The sequence below is a fragment of the Anomaloglossus baeobatrachus genome, chromosome 8 (assembly GCF_048569485.1).
Source record: "Anomaloglossus baeobatrachus isolate aAnoBae1 chromosome 8, aAnoBae1.hap1, whole genome shotgun sequence".
Taxonomy (NCBI): Eukaryota; Metazoa; Chordata; class Amphibia; order Anura; family Aromobatidae; genus Anomaloglossus; species Anomaloglossus baeobatrachus.
Window position 1 is genome coordinate 248,376,047 of NC_134360.1, and position 19,153 is coordinate 248,395,199.

Below are 19,153 nucleotides of genomic sequence, written 5' to 3' on the forward strand. Positions count from 1 at the left end.
ATCGTTCACCCCCGATATTACAGGTGAGGAAGAGAAATTTACAAAGATGAGGAGGGCAAAAAAAAAACAAACAACCAACCCCCCCCCCCAAAAACACAGCGCCAAACAATGCAGTACCTGTACAGCCCCGTACACATGTGTAGATTCAGCCATATACGTGCAGCAGGCGATGCCCCCCCAGACCCGTTATGTATCTGCACCCCCAGACCCACACTCGTTATATTTGTGCAGCCCCAGACCCACGCCCGTTATATATCTGAACCCTCAGACCCTCACCTTATATATAACTGCAAACCCACACCCCGTATATAACTGCACCCTCAGACCTTCACCTTATATATAACTGCAAACCCACACCCCGTATATAACTGCACCCTCAATCTACACCTCATATATTACTGCACCCCCAAACCCACATCCATTATATTACTGGATCCTCAATCCACACCTCATATATTACTGCACCCCCAGACCCTCATGCCCCCTTGTTATTCTCTGCACCCTTCATGTCATTTTTCCACCTTGTCATCGCCATTTGCAGTGTAGTAAGGTACAATCACCCTCTCCCCATCACAATAAAGAGCACAATCCCCCCTTCCTAATTCCATGGGGTGACCCCTTCCCGCCGCCCGCACCTCCAGCCTGGACTCACCGCCCGCCGTCCCTGAGTGCAGTGAGTGGGCGCCATGTTGTGGCCTGTCCCGGCCGGTGCTGGCGGAGCTGAGGGAGTCTCCGGGCGGTGCTGCTGCTGCTGTGCAGTCGTTTCCTATTTAGTATGGAGAGAGGAACACTACAGCAATGTGTCCAGCAGAGATAAGCCCTGGCAGCAGCGGCCAGCCTGCCCTGATAAGCCCCGGCCCGCCATTATCACATCACTCACTACTAGTATTATTATTATGTGGCCATCTCATCCAGGGAAGGAGGGAAATATTGTGAGGAAGGAGGAGAATATGTATGTATATATATATATATATATATATATATATATATATATATATATATATATATATATATACTCATAGACATATACACACATACTATTTATACCTATCTATACACACGCCCAATGAGTATACATGTAAATCCATCTCCATGTACATCCATCCATCCATCCATCTATCTATCCCTCTATCCCTCTATCTATCTATCCCTCTATCTATCTATCCCTCTATCTATCTATCCCTCTATCTATCCCTCTATCTATCCCTCTATCTATCCCTCTATCTATCTCTCTATCTATCTCTCTATCTATGTATCTATGTATCTATCTATCTATCTATCTATCTATCTATCCCTCTATCTATCTATCTATCTATCCCTCTATCTATCTATCTATCTATCCCTCTATCTATCTATCTATCTATCTAGCCCTTTATCTATCCCTCTATCTATCCCTCTATCTATCTATCTATCTATCTATCTATCCCTCTATCTATCCATCCATCCATCCATCTATCTATCCCTCTATCCCTCTATCTATCTATCCCTCTATCTATCTATCTATCCCTCTATCTATCTATCCCTCTATCTATCCCTCTATCTATCCCTCTATCTATCCCTCTATCTATCTCTCTATCTATCTCTCTATCTATGTATCTATGTATCTATGTATCTATCTATCTATCTATCTATCTATCTATCTATCCCTCTATCTATCTATCTATCCCTCTATCTATCTATCTATCTATCTATCCCTCTATCTATCTATCTATCTATCTATCTATCTATCTATCTAGCCCTTTATCTATCCCTCTATCTATCCCTCTATCTATCCCTCTATCTATCTATCTATCTATCCCTCTATCTATCTATCTATCTATCTATCTATCTAGCCCTCTATCCCTCTATCTATCTATCTATCTATCCCTTTATCTATCCCTCTATCTATCCCTCTATCTATCCCTCTATCTATCTATCCCTCTATCTATCTATCTATCTATCTATCTATCTATCTATCTATCTATCCCTCTATCTATCTATCTATCTATCTAGCCCTTTATCTATCCCTCTATCTATCCCTCTATCTATCCCTCTATCTATCTATCTATCTATCTATCTATCTATCTATCTATCTATCTATCTATCTATCTATCTATCTATCTATCTATCCCTCTATCTATCTATCTATCTATCTATCTATCTATCTATCTATCTATCTATCTATCTATCTATCTATCTATCTATCTATCCCTCTATCTATCTATCTATCTATCTATCTATCTATCTATCTATCTATCTATCCCTCTATCTATCTATCTATCTATCTATCTATCTATCTATCTATCTAGCCCTCTATCCCTCTATCTATCTATCTATCCCTTTATCTATCCCTCTATCTATCCCTCTATCTATCCCTCTATCTATCTATCTATCCACATGTATATACACAGTGGAGGAGATGGATTTAGGTTTATATGCTATATATATATACTGTAAGGAGGAGGAGATGGTTCTAGGCTGACACATTGCAGATGCTCCACCATATATCATCTTACTGGGCATGTTATGTTATATTTGGAACAGTCAGCCCTCCATTATACACAGATGCGGGCTATTATCGATGTATATATATATATAGTATATATAGATCTATGTGTATATACACGCACACAGGACAGTAGAATATGCCATACCTGATGTGTAATATGTAAAACTGCAGTTTTACAAAGTAAATATCTAACTGAAACCACCATACAGCGCTCAAGTAAATAATTTTATGAGAAAGCAAAGAAAACCACCATACAGTGCTGAAGTATAAGTTTCATGCTAAAACAAAGAAAACCACCATACAGTAATGGTTCCATGCAAAAATCATGGAAAACCACCATACAGTGCTCAAGTAATGGTTGTATGCCAAAGCAAAGAAAACCACCATACAGTGCTCAAGTAATCGGTCTATGCCACCCAAAGAAAACCACCATACAGTGCTCAAAAAATAGGTCTATGCCAAACAAAAAAAAACACACCATACAGTGCTCAAGTAATATTTTTATGTGAAACCAAAGAAAACCACCATACAGTGCTGAAGTAATAGCTCCATACAGAATCAGGGAAAACCACCATACAGTGCTTAAGTAATAGTTCTGTGCCAAAGCAAACAAAACCATCATACAGCGCTTAAGTAATAGTCCCATAAAGAACCTAGAGAAAACCAACAAATAGTTCTCAAGTATTCGTACAAAAACAGCATACAGTACCCCTACAAAACTGCTATAAAGTGCCTAAGCAACAGTACTATGCAGCGTTCAAATAAAACAATTATACATTGCTAAAGTAACAGTACTATATAGTACACTAATAAAACCACTAGTTAATGCCAAAGTAACAGTACCATACGGTACACAAATAAAACCATAACATAGTGCGAAAGCAACAGTACCATATAGTACCTAAGCAATATCCACATACAATGCCTAAGTAACCGTACCTAAGCAATATCTGCCTACAATGCCTAAGTAACCATACCTAAGCAATATCCTGCCCACAGAATGGCACACTGTGGCAATGTCCTAAATATTCCTCTATTAACCCCAACTAGAGTGACATCAGTGACAGACAATACCTCCATACCATGGATAAATATAACTATCATACAGTGCACAAATAACAGTACCAGATATTATCTAATCACTGCCATCATATTGTGCTCATGATACTGTACAGATTATTACATTACTATGCAGAGTCCAAATCATACAAACATATCATCAAAAAACAATACCACACAATACTTAACGGCAGGTATTATACACCCAGTACACAAAATAGTACAGTAATACAGTGTGTAAATAATACATCCAATAATGCAAGGTAAGAGTACCAAGTATAGTAGTATCAGAAACATACACCACAAAGCAGTACCCCCAAACAATAACAGAATTCCTTCTCGGAAATACTATACAATGCCAAAAATACTGCTCTATAGCGCCAAAGAGAGGTGCTGATATCATGTGTTTTTAGAGCTGTGACTGTTTATTTTTTAGCTTGTCCTTACTGGGTATTTTTTTAATGGATTTGGTAAAGGCTGTTGGGCAGTTTACACTTTTTCCCCCAAGGATTAACCCTTAGTATGGCACATGGATACTAATACTCCTCTGTAATGTGCGGTATTATTGAGTACAGTGCATAATACCGCTCATCACAATACATACGATCATGGTCAGGACAGGTATGGTCATTAAAGTTCATCATCCAGGAAAGTCACAGTGCGGACAATGGGCATTGTTTAGGCAGGAACTTGATGATGGAGAAATGGAGATTAACCATGAAGTTGCTGGGTACAAGGGTGTGGATTTTTGGATTATAAGATATGGCGGAACAGAGGATTTCACATCCAATGCTAGCTCTTCTGCCAAGGCAAACAGGCATTGAAGGTGATTGGCCTTTTTGAGGGGCACATTTCTGAGTTTTGACTTGTACTATCCTAATCTCATGGGGTTCTCTGCTTTGGTCATTCCATTTGTGGGGTTTCCCACTGATCTGCTTATTTTGGGGTGTTCTGCTGGGGTCGCAGGAGTTTTATAGGGCGCCAGCTGGAATGGTTTGTGCTCAGTCCTCCAATGGAAGAGCCGTTCTTTGATACCATGTGGCTGATCTCAGGCTAATGATCCTGAATGAAGGACTGCGGTCTACTAAAGTGTAAGCCTGAGTTCACACTTCCAATAAAAAAAAAAATAGATTTTTGCAGGATCCGTTTGGTGTCTATGATAAACGGATCCGGTATCTGATCGCTATTTATCTTTCATTTGAAACTGATCCAGTAAAAAAAAAAAAGGATCCTTTACAAATGCAAGAAAAACAGAAATGAATAGCAATCTGATAACTGATCCGTTTTCCATAGACTCCAATGTAAAAAAAAATTATACTGCAAACATTTTTTTTTCCAAATGAACAAAAAAGTTGTGTTTGCAAAACTTTTTTGCCAACAGCTCCATTCCAACGGATGATTACTTGACATGTGAACTTTGCCTTAGGGTGCTCACAATTTGGACCAGTTGTGCATCCATCCTGCTGATCCAAAGTGTCATTTATTAGGAAACCACTTGCATCAACCAGGAACCCTGGAGGCAAAAGACTGGTGTGCTCCTGAAGACAGAACATGAAGCCTGGAGGTAGAGGAAAGGGAGAGGTGCGCTCCTGAAGACAGAACATGAAGCCTGGAGGCAGAGGAGAGGTGCGCTCCTGAAGACAGAACATGAAGCCTGGAGGTAGAGGAAAGGGAAAGGTGCGCTCCTGAAGACAGAACATGAAGCCTGGAGGCAGAGGAGAGGTGCACTCCTGAAGACAGAACATGAAGCCTGCGGGCAGAGGAGAGGTGCGCTCCTGAAGACAGAACATGAAGCCTGGAGGCAGAGGAGAGGTGCACTCCTGAAGGCAGAACATGAAGCCTGGAGGCAAAAGACTGGTGTGCTCCTGAAGACAGAACATGAAGCCTGGAGGAAGAGGAGAGATGCGCTCCTGAAGAAAGAACATGAAGCCTGGAGGCAGAGGAGAGGTGCACTCCTGAAGACAGAACATGAAGCCTGGAGGCAAAAGACTGGTGTGCTCCTGAAGACAGAACATGAAGCCTGGAGGCAGAGGAGAGGTGCACTCCTGAAGACAGAACATGAAGCCTGGAGGCAGAGGAGAGGTGCGCTCCTGAAGACAGAACATGAAGCCTGGAGGCAGAGGAGAGGTGCACTCCTGAAGGCAGAACATGAAGCCTGGAGGCAAAAGACTGGTGTGCTCCTGAAGACAGAACATGAAGCCTGGAGGAAGAGGAGAGATGCGCTCCTGAAGAAAGAACATGAAGCCTGGAGGCAGAGGAGAAGTGCGCTCCTGAAGACAGAACATGAAGCATGGAGGCAGAGGAGAGGTGCGCTCCTGAAGACAGAACATGAAGCCTGGAGGCAGAGGAGAAGTGCGCTCCTGAAGACAGAACATGAAGCCTGCGGGCAGAGGAGAGGTGTGCTCCTGAAAACAGAACATGAAACCTGGAGGCAGAAGAGAGGTGCACTCCTGAAGACAGAACATGAAGCCTGGAAGCAGAGGAGTGGTGCGCTCCTGAAGACAGAACACGAAGTCTGGAGGCAGAGGAGAGGTGCGCTCCTGAAGACAGAACATGAAGCCTGGAGGCAGAGGAGAGGTGCGCTCCTGAAGACGGAACATGAAGCCTGGAGGCAGAGGAGAGGTGCGCTCCTGAAGACAGAACATGAAGCCTGGAGGTAGAGGAAAGGGAAAGGTGCGCTCCTGAAGACAGAACATGAAGCCTGGAGGCAGAGGAGAGGTGCACTCCTGAAGACAGAACATGAAGCCTGCGGGCAGAGGGGAGGTGTGCTCCTGAAGACAGAACATGAAGCCTGGAGGTAGAGGAAAGGGAGAGGTGCGCTCCTGAAGACAGAACATGAAGCCTGGAGGCAGAGGAGAGGTGCGCTCCTGAAGACAGAACATGAAGCCTGGAGGCAGAGGAGAGGTGCGCTCCTGAAGACAGAACATGAAGCCTAGAGGTAGAGGAAAGGGAAAGGTGCGCTCCTGAAGACAGAACATGAAGCCTGGAGGCAGAGGAGAGGTGCACTCCTGAAGACAGAACATGAAGCCTGCGGGCAGAGGAGAGGTGTGCTCCTGAAGACAGAACATGAAGCCTGGAGGTAGAGGAAAGGTAGAGGTGCGCTCCTGAAGACAGAACATGAAGCCTGGAGGCAGAGGAGAGGTGCACTCCTGAAGACAGAACATGAAGCCTGGAGGCAGAGGAGAGGTGCGCTCCTGAAGACAGAACATGAAGCCTGGAGGCAGAGGAGAGGTGCACTCCTGAAGGCAGAACATGAAGCCTGGAGGAAGAGGAGAGATGCGCTCCTGAAGAAAGAACATGAAGCCTGGAGGCAGAGGAGAAGTGCGCTCCTGAAGACAGAACATGAAGCCTGGAGGTAGAGGAAAGGGAAAGGTGCGCTCCTGAAGACAGAACATGAAGCCTGGAGGCAGAGGAGAGGTGCACTCCTGAAGACAGAACATGAAGCCTGCGGGCAGAGGAGAGGTGCGCTCCTGAAGACAGAACATGAAGCCTGGAGGCAGAGGAGAGGTGCACTCCTGAAGGCAGAACATGAAGCCTGGAGGCAAAAGACTGGTGTGCTCCTGAAGACAGAACATGAAGCCTGGAGGAAGAGGAGAGATGCGCTCCTGAAGAAAGAACATGAAGCCTGGAGGCAGAGGAGAGGTGCACTCCTGAAGACAGAACATGAAGCCTGGAGGCAAAAGACTGGTGTGCTCCTGAAGACAGAACATGAAGCCTGGAGGCAGAGGAGAGGTGCACTCCTGAAGACAGAACATGAAGCCTGGAGGCAGAGGAGAGGTGCGCTCCTGAAGACAGAACATGAAGCCTGGAGGCAGAGGAGAGGTGCACTCCTGAAGGCAGAACATGAAGCCTGGAGGCAAAAGACTGGTGTGCTCCTGAAGACAGAACATGAAGCCTGGAGGAAGAGGAGAGATGCGCTCCTGAAGAAAGAACATGAAGCCTGGAGGCAGAGGAGAAGTGCGCTCCTGAAGACAGAACATGAAGCATGGAGGCAGAGGAGAGGTGCGCTCCTGAAGACAGAACATGAAGCCTGGAGGCAGAGGAGAAGTGCGCTCCTGAAGACAGAACATGAAGCCTGCGGGCAGAGGAGAGGTGTGATCCTGAAAACAGAACATGAAACCTGGAGGCAGAAGAGAGGTGCACTCCTGAAGACAGAACATGAAGCCTGGAAGCAGAGGAGTGGTGCGCTCCTGAAGACAGAACACGAAGTCTGGAGGCAGAGGAGAGGTGCGCTCCTGAAGACAGAACATGAAGCCTGGAGGCAGAGGAGAGGTGCGCTCCTGAAGACGGAACATGAAGCCTGGAGGCAGAGGAGAGGTGCGCTCCTGAAGACAGAACATGAAGCCTGGAGGTAGAGGAAAGGGAAAGGTGCGCTCCTGAAGACAGAACATGAAGCCTGGAGGCAGAGGAGAGGTGCACTCCTGAAGACAGAACATGAAGCCTGCGGGCAGAGGGGAGGTGTGCTCCTGAAGACAGAACATGAAGCCTGGAGGTAGAGGAAAGGGAGAGGTGCGCTCCTGAAGACAGAACATGAAGCCTGGAGGCAGAGGAGAGGTGCGCTCCTGAAGACAGAACATGAAGCCTGGAGGCAGAGGAGAGGTGCGCTCCTGAAGACAGAACATGAAGCCTAGAGGTAGAGGAAAGGGAAAGGTGCGCTCCTGAAGACAGAACATGAAGCCTGGAGGCAGAGGAGAGGTGCACTCCTGAAGACAGAACATGAAGCCTGCGGGCAGAGGAGAGGTGTGCTCCTGAAGACAGAACATGAAGCCTGGAGGTAGAGGAAAGGTAGAGGTGCGCTCCTGAAGACAGAACATGAAGCCTGGAGGCAGAGGAGAGGTGCACTCCTGAAGACAGAACATGAAGCCTGGAGGCAGAGGAGAGGTGCGCTCCTGAAGACAGAACATGAAGCCTGGAGGCAGAGGAGAGGTGCACTCCTGAAGGCAGAACATGAAGCCTGGAGGAAGAGGAGAGATGCGCTCCTGAAGAAAGAACATGAAGCCTGGAGGCAGAGGAGAAGTGCGCTCCTGAAGACAGGACATGAAGCATGGAGGCAGAGGAGAGGTGCGCTCCTGAAGACAGAACATGAAGCCTGGAGGCAGAGGAGAAGTGCGCTCCTGAAGACAGAACATGAAGCCTGCGGGCAGAGGACAGGTGTGCTCCTGAAAACAGAACATGAAACCTGGAGGCAGAGGAGAAGTGCGCTCCTGAAGACAGAACAAGAAGCCTGGAGGCAGAGGACAGGGGCGCTCCTGAAGACAGAACATGAAGCCTGGAGGCAGAGGAGAGGTATGCTCCTGAAGACAGAACATGAAGCCTGGAGGCAGAGGAGAAGTGCGCTCCTGAAGACAGAACATGAAGCCTGGAGGCAGAGGAGAGGTGCACTCCTGAAGGCAGAACATGAAGCCTGGAGGCAAAAGACTGGTGTGCTCCTGAAGACAGAACATGAAGCCTGGAGGAAGAGGTGAGATGCGCTCCTGAAGAAAGAACATGAAGCCTGGAGGCAGAGGAGAAGTGCGCTCCTGAAGACAGAACATGAAGCATGGAGGCAGAGGAGAGGTGCGCTCCTGAAGACAGAACATGAAGCCTGGAGGCAGAGGAGAAGTGCGCTCCTGAAGACAGAACATGAAGCCTGCGGGCAGAGGAGAGGTGTGCTCCTGAAAACAGAACATGAAACCTGGAGGCAGAAGAGAGGTGCACTCCTGAAGACAGAACATGAAGCCTGGAAGCAGAGGAGTGGTGCGCTCCTGAAGACAGAACACGAAGTCTGGAGGCAGAGGAGAGGTGCGCTCCTGAAGACAGAACATGAAGCCTGGAGGCAGAGGAGAGGTGCGCTCCTGAAGACGGAACATGAAGCCTGGAGGCAGAGGAGAGGTGCGCTCCTGAAGACAGAACATGAAGCCTGGAGGTAGAGGAAAGGGAAAGGTGCGCTCCTGAAGACAGAACATGAAGCCTGGAGGCAGAGGAGAGGTGCACTCCTGAAGACAGAACATGAAGCCTGCGGGCAGAGGGGAGGTGTGCTCCTGAAGACAGAACATGAAGCCTGGAGGTAGAGGAAAGGGAGAGGTGCGCTCCTGAAGACAGAACATGAAGCCTGGAGGCAGAGGAGAGGTGCGCTCCTGAAGACAGAACATGAAGCCTGGAGGCAGAGGAGAGGTGCGCTCCTGAAGACAGAACATGAAGCCTAGAGGTAGAGGAAAGGGAAAGGTGCGCTCCTGAAGACAGAACATGAAGCCTGGAGGCAGAGGAGAGGTGCACTCCTGAAGACAGAACATGAAGCCTGCGGGCAGAGGAGAGGTGTGCTCCTGAAGACAGAACATGAAGCCTGGAGGTAGAGGAAAGGTAGAGGTGCGCTCCTGAAGACAGAACATGAAGCCTGGAGGCAGAGGAGAGGTGCAATCCTGAAGACAGAACATGAAGCCTGGAGGCAGAGGAGAGGTGCGCTCCTGAAGACAGAACATGAAGCCTGGAGGCAGAGGAGAGGTGCACTCCTGAAGGCAGAACATGAAGCCTGGAGGAAGAGGAGAGATGCGCTCCTGAAGAAAGAACATGAAGCCTGGAGGCAGAGGAAAAGTGCGCTCCTGAAGACAGGACATGAAGCATGGAGGCAGAGGAGAGGTGCGCTCCTGAAGACAGAACATGAAGCCTGGAGGCAGAGGAGAAGTGCGCTCCTGAAGACAGAACATGAAGCCTGCGGGCAGAGGACAGGTGTGCTCCTGAAAACAGAACATGAAACCTGGAGGCAGAGGAGAAGTGCGCTCCTGAAGACAGAACAAGAAGCCTGGAGGCAGAGGACAGGGGCGCTCCTGAAGACAGAACATGAAGCCTGGAGGCAGAGGAGAGGTATGCTCCTGAAGACAGAACATGAAGCCTGGAGGCAGAGGAGAAGTGCGCTCCTGAAGACAGAACAAGAAGCCTGGAGGCAGAGGACAGGGGCACTCCTGAAGACAGAACATGAAGCCTGGAAGCAGAGGAGTGGTGCGCTCCTGAAGACAGAACATGAAGCCTGGAGGCAGAGGAGAAGTGCCCTCCTGAAGACGGAACATAAAGCCTGGAGGAAGAGGAGAGGTGCGCTCCTGAAGACAGAACATGAAGCCTGGAGGCAGAGGAGTGGTGCGCTCCTGAAGACAGAACATGAAGTCTGAAGGCAGAGGAGAAGTGCCCTCCTGAAGACAGAACATGAAGCCTGGAAGCAGAGGAGTGGTGCGCTCCTGAAGACAGAACATGAAGTCTGAAGGCAGAGGAGAAGTGCGCTCCTGAAGACAGAACATGAAGCCTGGAGGCAGAGGAGAAGTGCGCTCCTGAAGACAGAACAAGAAGCCTGGAGGCAGAGGAGAGGGGCCCTCCTGAAGACAGAACATGAAGCCCGGAAGCAGAGGAGTGGTGCGCTCCTGAAGACAGAACATGAAGTCTGAAGGCAGAGGAGAAGTGCTCTCCTGAAGACAGAACAAGAAGCCTGAAGGTAGAGAAGTGTGCTCCTGAAGACAGAACATGAAGCCTGGAGGTAGGGAAGTGTGCTCCTGAAGACAGAACATGAAGCCTGGAGGCAGAGGAGAGGTGCGCTTCTGAAGACAGAACATGAAGCCTGGTAGCAGAGGAGTGGTGCGCTCCTGAAGACAGAACATAAAGCCTGGAGGCAGAGGAGAGGTGCACTCCTGAAGAAAGAACATGAAACCTGGAGGCAGAGGATAAATGTGCTCCTGAAGACAGAACATGAAGCCTGGAAGCAGAGGAGAGGTGCGCTCCTGAAGACAGAACATGAAGCCTGGTAGCAGAGGAGTGGTGCGCTCCTGAAGACAGAACATGAAGCCTGCGGGCAGAGGAGAGGTGTGCTCCTGAAGACAGAACATGAAGCCTGGAGGTAGAGGAAAGGTAGAGGTGCGCTCCTGAAGACAGAACATGAAGCCTGGAGGCAGAGGAGAGGTGCACTCCTGAAGACAGAACATGAAGCCTGGAGGCAGAGGAGAGGTGCGCTCCTGAAGACAGAACATGAAGCCTGGAGGCAGAGGAGAGGTGCACTCCTGAAGGCAGAACATGAAGCCTGGAGGAAGAGGAGAGATGCGCTCCTGAAGAAAGAACATGAAGCCTGGAGGCAGAGGAGAAGTGCGCTCCTGAAGACAGGACATGAAGCATGGAGGCAGAGGAGAGGTGCGCTCCTGAAGACAGAACATGAAGCCTGGAGGCAGAGGAGAAGTGCGCTCCTGAAGACAGAACATGAAGCATGGAGGCAGAGGAGAGGTGCGCTCCTGAAGACAGAACATGAAGCCTGGAGGCAGAGGAGAAGTGCGCTCCTGAAGACAGAACATGAAGCCTGCGGGCAGAGGAGAGGTGTGCTCCTGAAAACAGAACATGAAGCCTGGAAGCAGAGGAGTGGTGCGCTCCTGAAGACAGAACACGAAGTCTGGAGGCAGAGGAGAGGTGCGCTCCTGAAGACAGAACATGAAGCCTGGAGGCAGAGGAGAGGTGCGCTCCTGAAGACGGAACATGAAGCCTGGAGGCAGAGGAGAGGTGCGCTCCTGAAGACAGAACATGAAGCCTGGAGGCAGAGGAGAGGTGCACTCCTGAAGACAGAACATGAAGCCTGCGGGCAGAGGGGAGGTGTGCTCCTGAAGACAGAACATGAAGCCTGGAGGTAGAGGAAAGGGAGAGGTGCGCTCCTGAAGACAGAACATGAAGCCTGGAGGCAGAGGAGAGGTGCGCTCCTGAAGACAGAACATGAAGCCTGGAGGCAGAGGAGAGGTGCGCTCCTGAAGACAGAACATGAAGCCTAGAGGTAGAGGAAAGGGAAAGGTGCGCTCCTGAAGACAGAACATGAAGCCTGGAGGCAGAGGAGAGGTGCACTCCTGAAGACAGAACATGAAGCCTGCGGGCAGAGGAGAGGTGTGCTCCTGAAGACAGAACATGAAGCCTGGAGGTAGAGGAAAGGTAGAGGTGCGCTCCTGAAGACAGAACATGAAGCCTGGAGGCAGAGGAGAGGTGCACTCCTGAAGACAGAACATGAAGCCTGGAGGCAGAGGAGAGGTGCGCTCCTGAAGACAGAACATGAAGCCTGGAGGCAGAGGAGAGGTGCACTCCTGAAGGCAGAACATGAAGCCTGGAGGAAGAGGAGAGATGCGCTCCTGAAGAAAGAACATGAAGCCTGGAGGCAGAGGAGAAGTGCGCTCCTGAAGACAGGACATGAAGCATGGAGGCAGAGGACAGGTGTGCTCCTGAAAACAGAACATGAAACCTGGAGGCAGAGGAGAAGTGCGCTCCTGAAGACAGAACAAGAAGCCTGGAGGCAGAGGACAGGGGCGCTCCTGAAGACAGAACATGAAGCCTGGAGGCAGAGGAGAGGTATGCTCCTGAAGACAGAACATGAAGCCTGGAGGCAGAGGAGAAGTGCGCTCCTGAAGACAGAACAAGAAGCCTGGAGGCAGAGGACAGGGGCACTCCTGAAGACAGAACATGAAGCCTGGAAGCAGAGGAGTGGTGCGCTCCTGAAGACAGAACATGAAGCCTGGAGGCAGAGGAGAAGTGCCCTCCTGAAGACGGAACATAAAGCCTGGAGGAAGAGGAGAGGTGCGCTCCTGAAGACAGAACATGAAGCCTGGAGGCAGAGGAGAGGTGCGCTCCTGAAGACAGAACATGAAGCCTGGAGGCAGAGGAGAGGTGCACTCCTGAAGACAGAACATGAAGCCTGCGGGCAGAGGGGAGGTGTGCTCCTGAAGACAGAACATGAAGCCTGGAGGTAGAGGAAAGGGAGAGGTGCGCTCCTGAAGACAGAACATGAAGCCTGGAGGCAGAGGAGAGGTGCGCTCCTGAAGACAGAACATGAAGCCTGGAGGCAGAGGAGAGGTGCGCTCCTGAAGACAGAACATGAAGCCTAGAGGTAGAGGAAAGGGAAAGGTGGGCTCCTGAAGACAGAACATGAAGCCTGGAGGCAGAGGAGAGGTGCACTCCTGAAGACAGAACATGAAGCCTGCGGGCAGAGGAGAGGTGTGCTCCTGAAGACAGAACATGAAGCCTGGAGGTAGAGGAAAGGTAGAGGTGCGCTCCTGAAGACAGAACATGAAGCCTGGAGGCAGAGGAGAGGTGCACTCCTGAAGACAGAACATGAAGCCTGGAGGCAGAGGAGAGGTGCGCTCCTGAAGACAGAACATGAAGCCTGGAGGCAGAGGAGAGGTGCACTCCTGAAGGCAGAACATGAAGCCTGGAGGAAGAGGAGAGATGCGCTCCTGAAGAAAGAACATGAAGCCTGGAGGCAGAGGAGAAGTGCGCTCCTGAAGACAGGACATGAAGCATGGAGGCAGAGGACAGGTGTGCTCCTGAAAACAGAACATGAAACCTGGAGGCAGAGGAGAAGTGCGCTCCTGAAGACAGAACAAGAAGCCTGGAGGCAGAGGACAGGGGCGCTCCTGAAGACAGAACATGAAGCCTGGAGGCAGAGGAGAGGTATGCTCCTGAAGACAGAACATGAAGCCTGGAGGCAGAGGAGAAGTGCGCTCCTGAAGACAGAACAAGAAGCCTGGAGGCAGAGGACAGGGGCACTCCTGAAGACAGAACATGAAGCCTGGAAGCAGAGGAGTGGTGCGCTCCTGAAGACAGAACATGAAGCCTGGAGGCAGAGGAGAAGTGCCCTCCTGAAGACGGAACATAAAGCCTGGAGGAAGAGGAGAGGTGCGCTCCTGAAGACAGAACATGAAGCCTGGAGGCAGAGGAGTGGTGCGCTCCTGAAGACAGAACATGAAGTCTGAAGGCAGAGGAGAAGTGCCCTCCTGAAGACAGAACATGAAGCCTGGAAGCAGAGGAGTGGTGCGCTCCTGAAGACAGAACATGAAGTCTGAAGGCAGAGGAGAAGTGCGCTCCTGAAGACAGAACATGAAGCCTGGAGGCAGAGGAGAAGTGCGCTACTGAAGACAGAACAAGAAGCCTGGAGGCAGAGGAGAGGGGCCCTCCTGAAGACAGAACATGAAGCCCGGAAGCAGAGGAGTGGTGCGCTCCTGAAGACAGAACATGAAGTCTGAAGGCAGAGGAGAAGTGCTCTCCTGAAGACAGAACAAGAAGCCTGAAGGTAGAGAAGTGTGCTCCTGAAGACAGAACATGAAGCCTGGAGGTAGAGAAGTGTGCTCCTGAAGACAGAACATGAAGCCTGGAGGCAGAGGAGAGGTGCGCTTCTGAAGACAGAACATGAAGCCTGGTAGCAGAGGAGTGGTGCGCTCCTGAAGACAGAACATAAAGCCTGGAGGCAGAGAAGAGGTGCACTCCTGAAGAAAGAACATGAAACCTGGAGGCAGAGGATAAATGTGCTCCTGAAGACAGAACATGAAGCCTGGAAGCAGAGGAGAGGTGCGCTCCTGAAGACAGAACATGAAGCCTGGTAGCAGAGGAGTGGTGCGCTCCTGAAGACGGAACATGAAGCCTGGAGGCAGAGGAGAGGTGCACTCCTGAAGACAGAACATGAAACTTGGAGGTAGAGGTATGGTGTCGCACCCAGGGATATGGGGTACTCGGTCCCGGGCAGTATAGGTCTTGGGGAAGTCAGAGTGGTGGCCGTTACCTGGTTCCGTGCCCTGGGCCCTTTTTGTAATGGGATATTTACAGGGAAGAATAAGGTAATGTTCACTTGTGACGCCACTTGCGGTGTTGCGGCTAAGTGTAAGGAGCCACCACTGCAGAATGTCACTATGGGGATGGTGTTATTTGCACCTTGGTTGGTAGGCCCTCCACAAGCAGGGCCTTGCACCAGTGGATAAGTGTTGTGATGAGTGCTAGAAGAAGGGAGTCCATACCAAAGTTCAGTGCAACTGGTTTTACTCACGGCAAGCTGGTAATGACTGGTTGCCCGAGGCCGGCTGGTTTCACCTCCAGGTCCCCTTCGTTCCAGTGCCAGCTTGTTTCCCTGGTACTTGTACCTTCTTCCCCTGCACCTGTCTCTGGTAAGTATAAGAAGAGAAGGAAAATCCGGCGCTTTGGAGTGTATCAGCCACCACTCAGGATAAATTTCCAACTTTTTTATTGCTGTTCATTAAAAAGTGAAGCATGTACAATATCTCCATACAAAAACTTCCAGCATGTAGAAAAAAATATTGACAGTGCTGTACCTGCCTTCCCGAGCAGCAGGAGGACTCAGTATACCTTCTAAAGGGGTGAGCTGAACTTTGATTGTTCTTTTGTCTCTGGTAAGTGGGTCCCCATGGTATGGAGCAACTGGGGGTCCCCGTCCTGTGGTTTGTCCACTTCTGTCCGCCTGACGGTAGCGTGAACCCTGTGGGGTTGGAGTCTCTGGTCTTGTCCCCGATTCTCCCTTTGCTACTGAGTATTCGGATTTTTAGGGTCAGCGAGGTCCCTGATGGTCCCCTCGCTGTGCAGGTGCTAACAGGTCGGCTTGGAGCTCTTTCCTGTCCTAGGGTCCTGTACCCCGTCGGTGCATAGTTCCGGAGGTACTCCACCGGCAACCACTTCTCCTGGGTGCACAAGGAGTAGAGGAAAAACCAGCACCTACTCAGGAGATAAAAAAAAAACCCTTCTTTATTGCAAAAACCATGCATATAAAAACATAATGCAATATTACAAGTAGACCAGGTCTACACGTTTCAGGCCCCAAAAACTTGGCCCTTAATCATGATTAAGGGCCAAGTTTTTGGGGCCTCAAACGTGTAGGCCTGGTCTACTTTTAATATTGCAGTATGTTTTTATATGCATGGTTTTTGCAATAAAGAAGGGTTTTTTGGATCTCTCGAGTAGGTGCTGGTGTGTCCTCTACTCCTTGTGCATGCTTTTCGGCAGGATGCGGCCTGTCTTGGAATCGGGCATCTAATCTTTTCACCACATGAATTGCAAGGTCTAGGTGAGCTGTTGATTTTTATTTTCTCAATGTTTGTACTTCTCCTGGGTACCAGGTCACCGTTATCCCACGTCAGACCGTCACTTCACGTCCACCTTCAAACACTACACTGTATCAACTACTACTTACAGTCTGCCCCTCCCACCTGGTCAACTAGTGGACTGGATTAGCGCCACCTCTAGGCGGCCATCCATTGGTCCAACCCTAGCTAAGTACCATTGTATGGGGGATTGTTGGGGAAAACTGGGATTACCTGGGTTTTTGGTGTTACCGGCACTGGGTCTGTGGTGCGGGTCCCTAAGGGGGTAGGTGCTGCATCCTGGTGGGGATGCAGAACCTTGTAGCACCCTGATGGGTTTAGAGGCGCTACAATGGTGCGCTCCTGAAGACAGAACACGGGAGTAAAGCTCTCATTTAGAATTCCCTATTCACATGTTGGGTTTTTGCGTTTTTTTCTGCAGGCAAATCCTGCTTCCTTGGCAGTGAAAAAGCTGATGGCAAAAACCCGGTTTTGCTGCATGTTCTTGACATTCTTTTGGTGCGGATTATACTGTGTTGTTTGTCTACAGTGCATGTTTAATAAAGTTAGTATTATTCCCCAGAAACGCAGCAAAATCGCATGGTTGTGTTTTTGCACATTCTCATGCCTTTCTATGGTTGAAAAAATGCTGGAAAACACTGAAGGAATTGACACGCTGCAGATTTAAAAAACGCTGCAGTTTTCCAGTTCAGTCAGGAAATTAAAACAAGCGTCTGTAGGAGATTTCTGAAATTCCATCGCTTTCGCAGCTTTTCATTTGCATAAAACTCATGAAAAAACGCTGCAGAAAAAAAAAACGCAGCAGAAACGCAAAGTGTGAGCATAGCCTAATAGGGATTTTAAAAATTGGGCTTTTTGAACCAAATCCTTTTACAGAACTGTTGGAGATTTTGTCTTGACACCACTATAGGACATCAAAATGTTTGGTGATAACATGTAGGATAATATATAATTACATGTCACAATAAAAAGCCCAAGATCAGGTCATATCAATGCACTACAGGATGCAGCACGCCCCCATGATAAAGGCAGGGGCAGCCATTGTGCCAAATACTGATGAAACAACCACTCACAAATCTACTATTCATGGTGAGGGTGGTTGCTTCATAATCTAACATAAATCTTTATTTTTATATAGCACTAACATATTCCGCAGCGCTTTACATACATCAGGAACACTGTCCCCATTGGGGCTCACAATCTAAATTCCCTATCTGTATGTCTTTGTACTGTGGGAGGAAACCGGGGTACCCGGAGGAAACCCCCGCAAACACGGGGAGTACATACAAACTCCTTGCAGATGGTGTCCTTGGTGGGAATTGAACCCAGGACCCCAGTGCTGCAAGACTGCAGTGCTAACCACTGAGCCACCGTGTCGCCCGCACATATAGACAGTTGCATTCTGTAATGCTAAGATATATTAAAAATGAATATAGGAATATCAACATGCATTACCGCTGAGAAAATACATATAAAAAATTGAGATACTTTGCATGTAAAAAAGACCAGTGTTATGTGAGCCCAACAGCCAACGTCAAGGCGTCTCTCTAATGATGAGTCCCTATCGAAGCTAATGCCTTTCTTTGGGTTAAAAACCTCCCCACATTTATGGGTGGCTAGGAACTGGAGGTTTTTTTTAACCCAAAGAGAGGCATTAGAGTCGATAGGGACTCAACATTAGAGATACGCCTTAACATTGGCTGTTGGGCTCACATAATAAAACTGGCCTTTTTTATATGTATTTTCTCAACAGTAATAAATGTTCATATTCTTATATTAATTTGTAATATATTTTAGCATTGCCGAGTGCAACTGTCCCTTTATTTGTTATATTATATAGCTCATTTTCAGTATGCACCTGTTCACACTTGCGTGTTAGGAAGTGCATTCAGTCTTTTTGCCTCATATTATAAATACACACAGCTAAGGAAATCATTACTAGTGACATCTATAGATAATCATTAATAATGGTCATTGAAGTATTCCAGGATCAGCTTTGGAAAAGCTCCACGAGTGTTTGGCCCAAAAAAGTGGAACCTTCTCCAGTAATGGCCTCCTTAAGGCAGAGATTTGATCAATAAAGGGAAGAATAGTCCACAGTCCCAGAAAGGTGTCCTGTGCGGTCTGTGTGGAGGAGGGAAGGGATGCCGTGAGGTGTTAAAATGTCTTGTATCTTCAGCTGTAAAGCAGGAAACAGTCCAGGAAACAGGAAACAGTTAAGAGCTTGAAGTTTGGTCGAGTCGGCTATGAAGGTTCAGGACCTCCTCCAGACTCTTGAATCTTCTGTATTTCCTTCTTATGAGTGACCCCTAGACCTTCTGTAGTGCAGAATGTAATGAATGGGTTAAGATTTCTTGGCGAGCGCCCATCAGTACAGAGAGGTAGGGAATGATAGGATTTCTTATATAATCGGTAATGGGGTTCTTACGTTAGGTCAGTATGGCCTACAAACGTCAAGGGGGGAATCTTTGATTGGCACTATCTCCTATTGACAAGAATGGCTCCAACTAGATCTGAGCGAGTATCTAACTATTCGTACTCGCTATACTTATAACGAGCACTGTCTAATACTCATGTATTCGTTCTGAATGCGTGTGCAATGCAAGTCAATGGGGAAACCTCGTAAAGTAACGAGTAACCCGAATGCAAGTGCAAGTAGCGCATAGTGCAGAATTCTGGTTACTTGTTACATTGCGAGTATTCCCCATTGACTTGCATTGCACACGCTATTCGGAATGAATAC

The 19,153-nt window shown here is 48.7% G+C and overlaps 1 protein-coding gene across 2 annotated transcripts in view; it reads right to left on the minus strand.

Moving 5' to 3' along the window:
- TAL1 (TAL bHLH transcription factor 1, erythroid differentiation factor) overlaps positions 1 to 821 on the minus strand; it is a 14,185-nt gene extending 13,364 nt beyond the window's left edge. Inside the window, exon 1 of one of the 2 annotated variants that reach the window (XM_075320530.1) lies at positions 653 to 821. The gene's annotated coding sequence lies outside the window, so the exon portion shown is untranslated. Of the gene's footprint in view, positions 1 to 635 lie in introns of both variants that reach the window. The other variant, XM_075320531.1, reaches the window with a different exon arrangement.
- Positions 822 to 19,153: the final 18,332 nt, after the last annotated feature.